General features: G+C 38.7%; 1 pseudogene; it reads left to right on the forward strand.

Annotated features, from left to right (window-relative positions):
- The first annotated feature begins 2,415 nt into the window (after window positions 1–2,415).
- On the forward strand, window positions 2,416–4,614 carry LOC114080424 (ETS-related transcription factor Elf-2-like; annotated as a pseudogene).
- Window positions 4,615–10,202: the final 5,588 nt, after the last annotated feature.

Below are 10,202 nucleotides of genomic sequence, written 5' to 3' on the forward strand. Positions count from 1 at the left end.
CCCACCACCATGTGCCTCAAATATTGGAGCTACAAGATTTAATGTTTGGGTTTCAGTCTTGGTTGTGTCCCATTCCTCTTTGCTATTTTCCTATCCCTCCCTTTTAAAATGGGAATGTTTACTCTGTCCCAACATTTTATATTAGAATTTGTAACTTTTTTTTAAATAGGAACTCACAGAAAAACAATTTGCCTGAGTTGGAGGAGACTATAGACTTGGACTAACTAAATGCATTTTATATTGAGATATACATGAATCTTTGGAGCCAGGGGAAGAATATTTTAGTTTTGGATCTGGAAGGTCCCCCTCAGGCTCATGTTGAAAGATTGATTCCCAGCTGGTGGTGCTCTTGGGAGATCCTGGAAATTTAGGAGGTGGGGCCTAGTTGGAAAAGGTAGATCACTAGGGCCATGTCCTTGCAGGGTTCATGTTGACCATGGTGTTTATCTGTCTGTCTCTCCTTCTTGGATGCCATTGGATTAGCAGCAGCCTCCTCTACCTTGAAACTTTCCTATAATTATGTTCTGCCTTGCCACAGGCCCCCCCCCCCCACTTGCTTGATTGAATTGTGAGAGCCTTAACCCAATCAGTGAATTATTCCCCTGATAGGATTAGTTGAGTGGTAGACTAGGGTGTTTAGGGTGTGGCTGGAGGAGGTGGGTCCCTGGGGAAGTAGTTTGGGGGTAATATATACTTTGTATTTGACAAGTAGAGTCTGCTTCCAAGTCCACTTCCTTCCACCACACTGTTCTGCCATGATGTTCTTCCACAACTGAAGCTGCAGGGAATGGATCTGGCTTTTCTATGGACTGAAACCATGAGCTCCAAAATAAAATTTCCCTTCTTAAAATTGTTATGGTCAGGTCTTTTGGTCACAGCAATGAAAGAGCTGACTAAAATAACCTGTATGAGCAGATCCAGCTGTTTCATGGGTTCTTCATGCAGAGACATTGGTATGTTTATCCTGGGGCTGGAGCTGCTGCTTCACCTTGACTTACACCATGATCAGCTACAGCAGATGAGGGGTTGGACTTGCCTTCAGAAACATACACTGTGAGACCAAGACACACTCACATATACACACGCTGTGTCCTGGATCCTTGTGCATCCTCTGACAGGCAGCCACAGCTGGCTGGCCTGCCTCCTGCCTCTGGGCTGAGAAACCCTACCACTTAAAGGCAGGGCAACAGCAGCCCGGCTGGTCTGTCTTAGGTATTTTCTTACAGTGATGAAAACCAAGTAACACATTAAGATCACACTTCTGGCTAGTCCTTAGCACAGAGATAGCCTAAAAAAAAATAGCAAACCATGGGAAGGAGGAGAATCTGATTTCCAAAATTACTCCTTGACCTTCAAATGTCAAGCTTTTGACAAAAATGTCTCAAAACATATAAGAAAGACAAAGTTATGGCCCATGCAAAAAAAAAAGAAAAGGAATTTTTTCCTAACCTCTCTCTACAATCCCTGATAGTGGAAATACTATAAAAATGACTTTAAAATAACTGTTTTAAAGATACTTTAAAAACCTTAAGAGGTTTAGAAAGTCAAGAAAACAATGCCTGAACAAAATGCAAATATTAATAAAGAAATAGAACCTCTGGAAAAAACAAAAATAAATTCTAAATCTACAATTATAATACTTAAAATTTAAACTTCATTAAAGGAGTAAAAGTCAGATTTAAGAAGAAGAATCAATGAACTTAAAGATAAGACAAGAAAAATGGTCAACTTAGTTCATTTCTAAGAGTTCTTATAGTTTTTAACAGTTCAAACACTGTCCAAAAGCTCAAATCCAGTTTCCTCTGAGACTCAAAGCAAACTTGCATCTGAGCTCCTGAAAAATCAAAAGCAAGTTACATATATTCAATATATATAAAGGCACATAGTCAAGATTTCCACTCAGAGAAATAAGGGCATAGAAAGAAGGGATGGGACCAAAGCAAGACCAAAAGCAACCTGGGAAAACAGGACAGCTCCACATGCAGCATCTGGAGCACATGGCATCATAATATTCTCTTTGAAGAAGTTACATACCTCCACCCCTATGGCTTTTCTGGTTTCTGCCCACATGGCTTCTTGGTTGGCTTGTCTCTGCTTGATTCCTGCAGTTTTCCTCAGCAGATATTCTGTGATACTGGCAATTCTTAATCTTGGGGGTCACCAATGCAGGTTTGGATTCTTCCTTGCATCTCCATGCAGTGCTCTCTCAGGGGCTGCCTGCAGGAACTTTGATGATGCTGCACTTTGCCTGGACTTTCAGTTCTTCCTTTGAAATCTTGGTGGAAGTTTTCATGATTTCCTAATCTCAGCATCATGCATTCCTGCAGAATCAGCACCATGTGGTTGCCATCAAGGTCTGCCGCCATCTTGAGCAGTAGCCACATCTCTCTCCTCTGTGTACCTGGGTAGCTGAGTATGGTGAGACTCCTTCCTAGGATTCCTTGGGCAAGCAGAGTGCTCACCCAATCTCTTCTCAGAGGAATTTTTATTCTTATTCCCTTGAACCTGAAATGACCATGTAAGCTTCAATTACAACGATATAAATCTTTTCTAGATTGCATTGTGAAACTTTCCAAAATTCTTCCCACAAACCCCCCCCTCCAAAACTCCCAAAACTTCTTAACCACATGGTCAGATTAGTCATAGCAACAATTTCCCTCTCAGTTCCAATTCGTGCTTTAGTCAGCTCTTTTGCTGCTGTGACCAAAAGATGTTCCAAGAACAATTACAGTGGGTGGGGGAAAGCTTACTTGGGGGCTCACAGTTTCAGAGTTCTCAGTTCCATATAAGGCTGGATCCATTCCTTGGGGCTTGAGATGAGGCAGAATATCATGGCAGAATAGTGTGGTGGAGGAAGTAAGCTCAAGACATCACACCAGGAAGCAGAGAGAGACTCCACTTGCCAGATACAAAGTATATATCCAAAAGGTACTCCCCCAGCCACAACTTACCTGCCTTCAGTTACCACTCAACTAATCCTATCAGGGGGATAATTTACTGATTGCATTAAGGCTCTCATAACTCAATCATTTCACCTCTGAATCTTCTTGCATTGTCTCACACATGAGATTTGGGAGACAATAACATTTAAAATATAACACAGGTGATAGAAATATCAGTTCATGGCAATAAGGCACACTGTACAAACAAGACAATTAAAGTTGCTGAAGTCCTGCTTCGTATGGAATCTCTACTTGCTTGAGGAATTCAAGAAGTCCTGTGGAAATGTTTGTCCCTCCCTGTGTAAAAACTCCAGAATTTTTCAACATGCTGATATGAGGCCAGGTGCATTACAGAAACCTTAGAGGAGGTGTCAACTGAAGAGTCTAAACCAATAGATAACCTCTCCTACATCACCATAGAGTCATGAACCAGTTAAAAAGAAAATGTTGGCTGTACGCCCCAAACTCAATTTCCAATGGGTCTTCTGGGCTAGAAGAAACCCAGAGAAGGAAAAGGAATCACAACCTATTGGTGCAATTTTTTTCTGGATCTACTTCAACCCAAAAATTCTTGTCCATGGTGTATTAAGTGGACTCAGAGAGAAAAGGGCATATCAAGCGTGTGGATTTGAAGGCTGTCTATAGGCTTTGGGGGAAAGCATAAGAACAAACTAGACATGAACTATGAGACCATGGGACAAACTTTAAGATCCTACTACCAAAGGGAAATTCTTGCAAAGTTTGAAGGAGAGAGGTTTTTATATTAGCTCAAGGGTATGCCCCAAAACATAGTGGTCATAGGTGATGACAAAAGTTAAAAAAAATGCAATAAAGATTTGGCAGCAGGTGCTAATGAAAAATCATTAGAACAAGGGTCACTATCTAATCTCCTGAAAGCATCAACTTCTGTTCATGGTGGAAAAATCTCTTCTATAAATAGCTCTAGAGCAGAGAATGGTGTGGCTAGAGTTGTAAATATCAATTTCCCCTGGTCATGATGCCTCCTCCAAGTCTTTTAGCGTCACAATTCTGTGGCGGCAGCAGCAGCTCCCAGGATAGCTCATGTGGCAATAGATCATAATGACATCATTGAGTCAGAAGATTTCAACAGAGACTGTTGAGTCAGTTCATGTGGGTACATTATTAATAACCAGCACTAGTCCAAAAGCAGTATTATCTCCAAAAAGTAGTCCTTCAGACAATCCCTACTGTGATGCCAGCCTCTGCTGAGAATGAGACAAAAATCACCATACAGTCTGCCAACATTATCATCATCCTAGCTACACAACTTGCAGTGTCAATGCAGACAAAGTCAAATTTGGCTTGATCAGGAAGCATTCACATTGTCGGAACACCACTGGCTGTGAAAGACTTACTTCTGTTTTAATAGGCCATAGCACACCAACAGTGAGACTATCAATGCCTGCTCAATAGCTTCTGGTCAGACTCTGCCTCCAGTTATTAGTGCAATCATAAAGGGACAGAGGTTAAATTAGAGGCAGATGCAAGAAAGCAGGAACATGATGTGAAAACTTTGCAGCTGCTAGAAGAAAAACTGGAAGATGAAATAAGAAAATGGCCCAACTCTGTTGTCAGCATCCCCTTAGCTCTTTCCCTTCCTGTAACTATAAAGACCAAAGGACCAATGGCATTTGAGAACTATAGTTCATAATGACATCATTGGGTCAGAAGATTTACTATTTCATTAGTAGGCTTTAGACTATTAATGGTAGTACTGACATAAACATTTGCAAGGGAAGTCATCAAGAAAATCAAAGGAAGACTTTAAACCATTTTAATGTACATAAGAAAAAAAACAAACTTACTGGAAGTGAATTGCATACCCCATGTTTCAGTGGGAAATGAACTACACATTTAGATGCTGACACAAAACTGCCTCTTTCAGTAGGAAGAAACTGAACCTGTCAATAAGGAAAAGAACTGAAAGCCATCTAGCAGCTCACTATAATGTCAAGTTACACTAAGACTTGGATAATTAACATCTTTAAGAGGTTATATAGGGTTATGGTTTGGATGTGAAGCATCCCTTCAAACCTCATGTGTGGGACAATGCAAGAAGGTTCAGAGGAGAAATTATTAGATTGTAAGAGTCTTAACCCAATCAGTGAATTAATCCCCTGATAAATAATTGAGTGATAATTGAAGTGGTAGGGTGTGGTTGGAGGAGGTGGGAATTGGAGTGTGGCTTTGGGGTATCTGGTGAGTGGAATCTCTCTCTCTCTCTCTCTCTCTCTCTCTCTCTCCCCCTTTCTGATCATCATGTAAACTGTTTCCTCCTGCCACACTCTTCCACCATGATGTCCTGCCTTACTTCAAGCCCCAAGGAATGGAGCCTGCTGTTTATGGATTGAGATCTCTGAAACTGTGAGTCCCTAAATAAACCTTTCCTCCTCTACATTTGTTCTAGTTGGGACTGGTTGGGTCTTTCAGTTGCAGCAGCAACAACAACAAAAACTGACTAAAATCTATAGTTTTCAGTATAGAGGGGTTGGGATGGGTGATCTCATTGTTACATGTAGCAATTTTTTTTTTACCATATGAAAATATGTTAGAGTCTGTAAACAAGTCAAAATAACACCTGGCATTTTGCCAGGGGAATGTTAAGAGTTCATAAACAAGTCTGGATGGTGCCTGGCAAAATGCCAGAGGGAGTGGTTTGAGAAGCAACAAAAGCGAGCCATTAAGTGTGGAGATTCCTTATTGGTTTACTGATGTATCTAGTTTATGCTAATTAGATAAGCTGTGTGGAATGTATAAATACTGCTCCTGTCCTGCAATAAACGGCTCCTACTCCTGCTGTATCAACGTACACAAGTTATTCGTCACCCCCCGGTTATTTTGCAGCCAGCCGGCCTTCTACAAAAATGTATTTATAGATTTATTTATTTTCTTCTTTTTTATTTCTTACATACATGACAATAGTGGAATGCATTACAATCATAATGATTCATTCACAACATCATTTTTTGTAATTCTGTATATAAAGTATGTTTATGCCAAATTTTTGATGCATTTTATATGCATACCAGTAATTATTACTGTGTTTGCACACTACTCAACTAGTGCTATATGAAGACTCTGATATTACAGAATGTGAATTGAAAAATGGATCAAAAACTTCAGAAAAAGGATAGCAAAAGTGATCTAGAGTAATTTTTTAAAATATCATATAGCTTAAATAATTTTTAAAAAGGCCTTAGACTAATATTTTATTTCTTGAAATAAGCTAATAGTTTGCTTAATGATTTTTTTGTTAAAAGAAAAAAATTAAAAATATTGTACCTAGTACAGCATTGTTATGGAATTTACACATAACATTTTAGATGGTAGTTTAAGTCTGCCCATTTCTTAATTGTGGACAAATTAACTGTTGGTTCTGACCTTTTGCGATAACATGCCAATGTCACTCACTCAGCCCTGGCATGTGTAAAGACACATCAATTTTTGTTCTACTGTTTCTTAGAAGTTCAGGAGCAGCCTACACTTTTGTCAGCTCTAGTACCTACAGTTTTCTTTTTCTTGAAGGTATAGTCCATGTTTGTATAAATATGTTAAAATAGACTCTACTGTCATGCATAACTAAAAAAGAACAAATAAATAGTAAAAGTACATTAAAAATAAATAAATAAAAGTTTAAAAGGGAAAGTACCAATGTTCCAATTTGGACTATAATGGTTTGTATATTCAACATTTGAAGTATGTTCTATTTTGTTGTGCTCTTGTTTCAATGTGTACTCTAGTAGGTTTTCTGAATTATAGAAATAAAATTTTAAGAAAAACACCTAAGGCTGCTGCAGACACCACTGCCGTGCCTAGAGGTCTTTTCTCTGGGCATAGCTTCTGTTATCTCCTCGGCCCCCTGCCACTGAGCCTGGAGGTCTTTTTTACAAGCGTGCCAGCTGCCACCTATACCACCACTGCCAATGCCACTGCCACTGATACTGATGCTGCCACCCGCAGGTCACCTGGAGGTCTTCTTTCTGGGTGCTGCTGCTGATGCATCTGCAGCCACCTGCTGCGGCTGCCGCAGACACCACTGCTCCCTGACACTGCTGTCACTGACACCGCTGCTGTCCCATGGAAATCTTCTGGGTGAGGCTGCTCCACAGCTGCCACTGCCATTGTCCCACTACATCAGCCACTGACACGCCACCAACCCCAACTGCTGCCACCAATCCCCACCACTACTACTGCCACCACCACCCAGAGGTCTGCTGCCAGAGAGACTCCAGGTTTTGTTGCACATGGCTGCATCCATCTTGGGACACTTTCCAGGGCCTGGTGGAGCAGGGTGCCAGTAGGTATGCAAACCCAACTGCCTCTGTCTGAGGACTCTGGCCAGGACCTGAAGACCCAGTGACGGGGTGCCTGTTGGGAGTGCTGGTGGCCGCCATCTTGCTGCTGCTTCTTAGGGTCTCTTCTTTGTGTGAGGGTATCCCTGATGGTCTCTCTGCAAGTTGGAGCAGTGTTGAGATCTTGGCACTGCAGCATGGCCAAGCCAGGGGTATCTTAAGCCCAGATAGAGACTAGATCTCCAAGGGCTGATCTGGGCCTGGTAGTTCTGTGAGATATCAGAGACAGGGCTGAGGAACTTTTAAATGCTGATGATGGAGACAGTTCAGATTTCCACTGAGATTTGTTTTATTTTATTTTTCTATTTGCTAACATCTCTACCATATTTGGAGCAGTGTTTGTTTTATGCATCAGTGTGTGGAGGACAATGATATATAAATGGTGTTTTGCAGTTTTGTTTTACTCTTATATCTTTGAGTATTTTTCTTTGTTTGTATTCTTCCTTTCACTTGTCTGTTTTCCTGGATTCGCTTTCCACCTTTTCTCCAACCAACAGCCATTCTTTGTTGGTTCCTCTTCCACTCTTTCTGTGAATTTTTCTAGCTTCTCCCTTCCTCCCTCGTGAACCTCACATACTATGCTACTTCTGTTCTCTCATCCACCGTTTGAAATTGAAAACTGTTTTAGCAAATTTTCTGTTTATCCTGTAGATGGTTATTGAACTCATCATTTTGGTTTATTTCAAGAAAGCAGTGGATGTCTTAGTGGGAGCTACTAGGTTTAAGGTTATCTATTGTTTACATTGGGTGCTATTGAAATTGACCTCACTCTTAAAGGCAAGGTGCTAGAACCCTTTAGGGAAATTATAGGTCTGCAGGGTAGAATTTGTGCTGCCTTAGCTCCACACTGCTAGATGTTAAAACACAAACAACATGAAAAAACAAGGGAATAAAGCACCCTAAACAAACCAAGATGCTCCAATGACAAAATCCACTGACAAAACAGTAGAAGAAATGTCCAAGAAGAAGTTTATAATGTACATAGTTAAACTGATCTGTGAAGCAAAGGATAATATAAGGAGTAAAATCAAAGAAAAATACAGGAAGTGAAATTTCACTTTAATAAAGAGTTAGATATTGTGAAAAAAATAAGCAGAAATCCCTAAATGAAAGAATCAATAAACCAAATTATAAATTCAATAGAAAGCATCATCAACAGACTAGACCACTTGGAAGACAGAACCTCACACAATGAAGACAAAATATATTCACTTGAAAATGAAGTTGAACATGCAGAGAAAGTGATAAGAAACCATGAACAGAACATTAAAAAATTATGGGAAAACATCAAAATACCAAATTTAAGAGTTGTTGGAATAGATGAAGTAGCAGAGATTCAGACCAAAGGAATACACAATCTTTTCAATGATATATCAGAAAAGTTTCCAAGCTAAAGGGTAAAATGGAAAATCAAACACAAGAGGCTTACAGGACCCCAAATATACAAAATTACAGCAGACCCCCACCAAGACACATTATAATGAGAATAACACAGAGAATAAAGAGAAAAACAAAAAAGAATTCACAACTAGAAAGCTTATGCTACAGAAAATTCTCAGCAAAACATTTCATGAGGATGAAGTGAAATAAAAGTAAAAACCATCAAAGGGATGAACTATACTAAAGAATAGTCAACCAAAGGAGAAACTAAGTTAAATATAAAAACAAGAAATAAATCAAAATGTCAGGGAATATAAATCATGTCTCAACAATAACCTTGAATGTTAACAGCCTAAACTCTTCAATCAGAAGACATAGACTAGCAGATTGGATTAAAAAACAAGACCCAACAATATGCTGTCTTCAAGAGACTCACCTCATGGGCACAGACATCCACAGGCTGAAAGTGAAAGGATGGGAAAAAACATGTCACTCATGTGGGTTGTATAAATAAGCAGGAGTTTCCATCCTCATTTCAGATAAAGTAGACTTCAAAATAAAGTTAATCAGAAGGGACAAATATGGACATTTCATACTATTTAAGGGAGTTTTATATTAGCAAGACATAACAATTGTAAATATTTATACTCCTAATGGAGCATCTGCATACATCAAACAAACCCTTCTCAATTTCAAGAATCAAATAGACCACAATACAATAACACTGGGTGCCTTTAACATAACTCTCTTACCACTAGATAGATCTTCCAAACAAAAACTAAATAAATTATAGAACTAAATAATACAATCAATATTAGACTTAACAGACATATAGAATTTATCACCCATCAGTGAGTAAACATACTTTCTTCACAGCAGCACATGGATCTCTAAAATAGACCATATCTTATTCCACAAAGAAACTCTTAGAAATAATACCCTACATTCTATCAGATCACAATGGAATGAAATTAGAAATCAATGATAAAAAATATATTACTCTAACAAATGGAGACTAAATAATATACTATTGAATGATGAAAGGATAGTAGAAGAAATCAATAATAAAAAAATATTCTTAAAGGTAAATGAGAACACCGATAAAACATATCAAAATCTATGAGACACTTATGAAGGCAGTACTAAGAGGAAAGTTTATCACATTGAGCTCATTCATTAAAAGAATAAAAAGTCAACAAGTAAATGACCTAATATTACATCTTAAAACCCTAGAAAAAGAATAACAAATCAATCTTAAAAGCAGTAGAAGACATGAAATGATTAAAATCAGAGCTGAAATCAATGAAATTGAAACAAAAGAAACAACTGAAAAAATGACAAAATAAAAAGTTGGTTCTTTGAAATAATAAATAAAGTATATAAACCCATAGCCATGCTAACAAAGAGAGAGAAAAAACTCAAATTACTAAAATACATGATGAAGAAGGAACTATCACAACAGATGTGTCTGAAATACAGAAGATGATTAGAAACTATTTTGAAAATT

The sequence above is a fragment of the Marmota flaviventris genome, chromosome 10, assembly GCF_047511675.1.
Source record: "Marmota flaviventris isolate mMarFla1 chromosome 10, mMarFla1.hap1, whole genome shotgun sequence".
In the NCBI taxonomy this organism is placed as follows: Eukaryota; Metazoa; Chordata; class Mammalia; order Rodentia; family Sciuridae; genus Marmota; species Marmota flaviventris.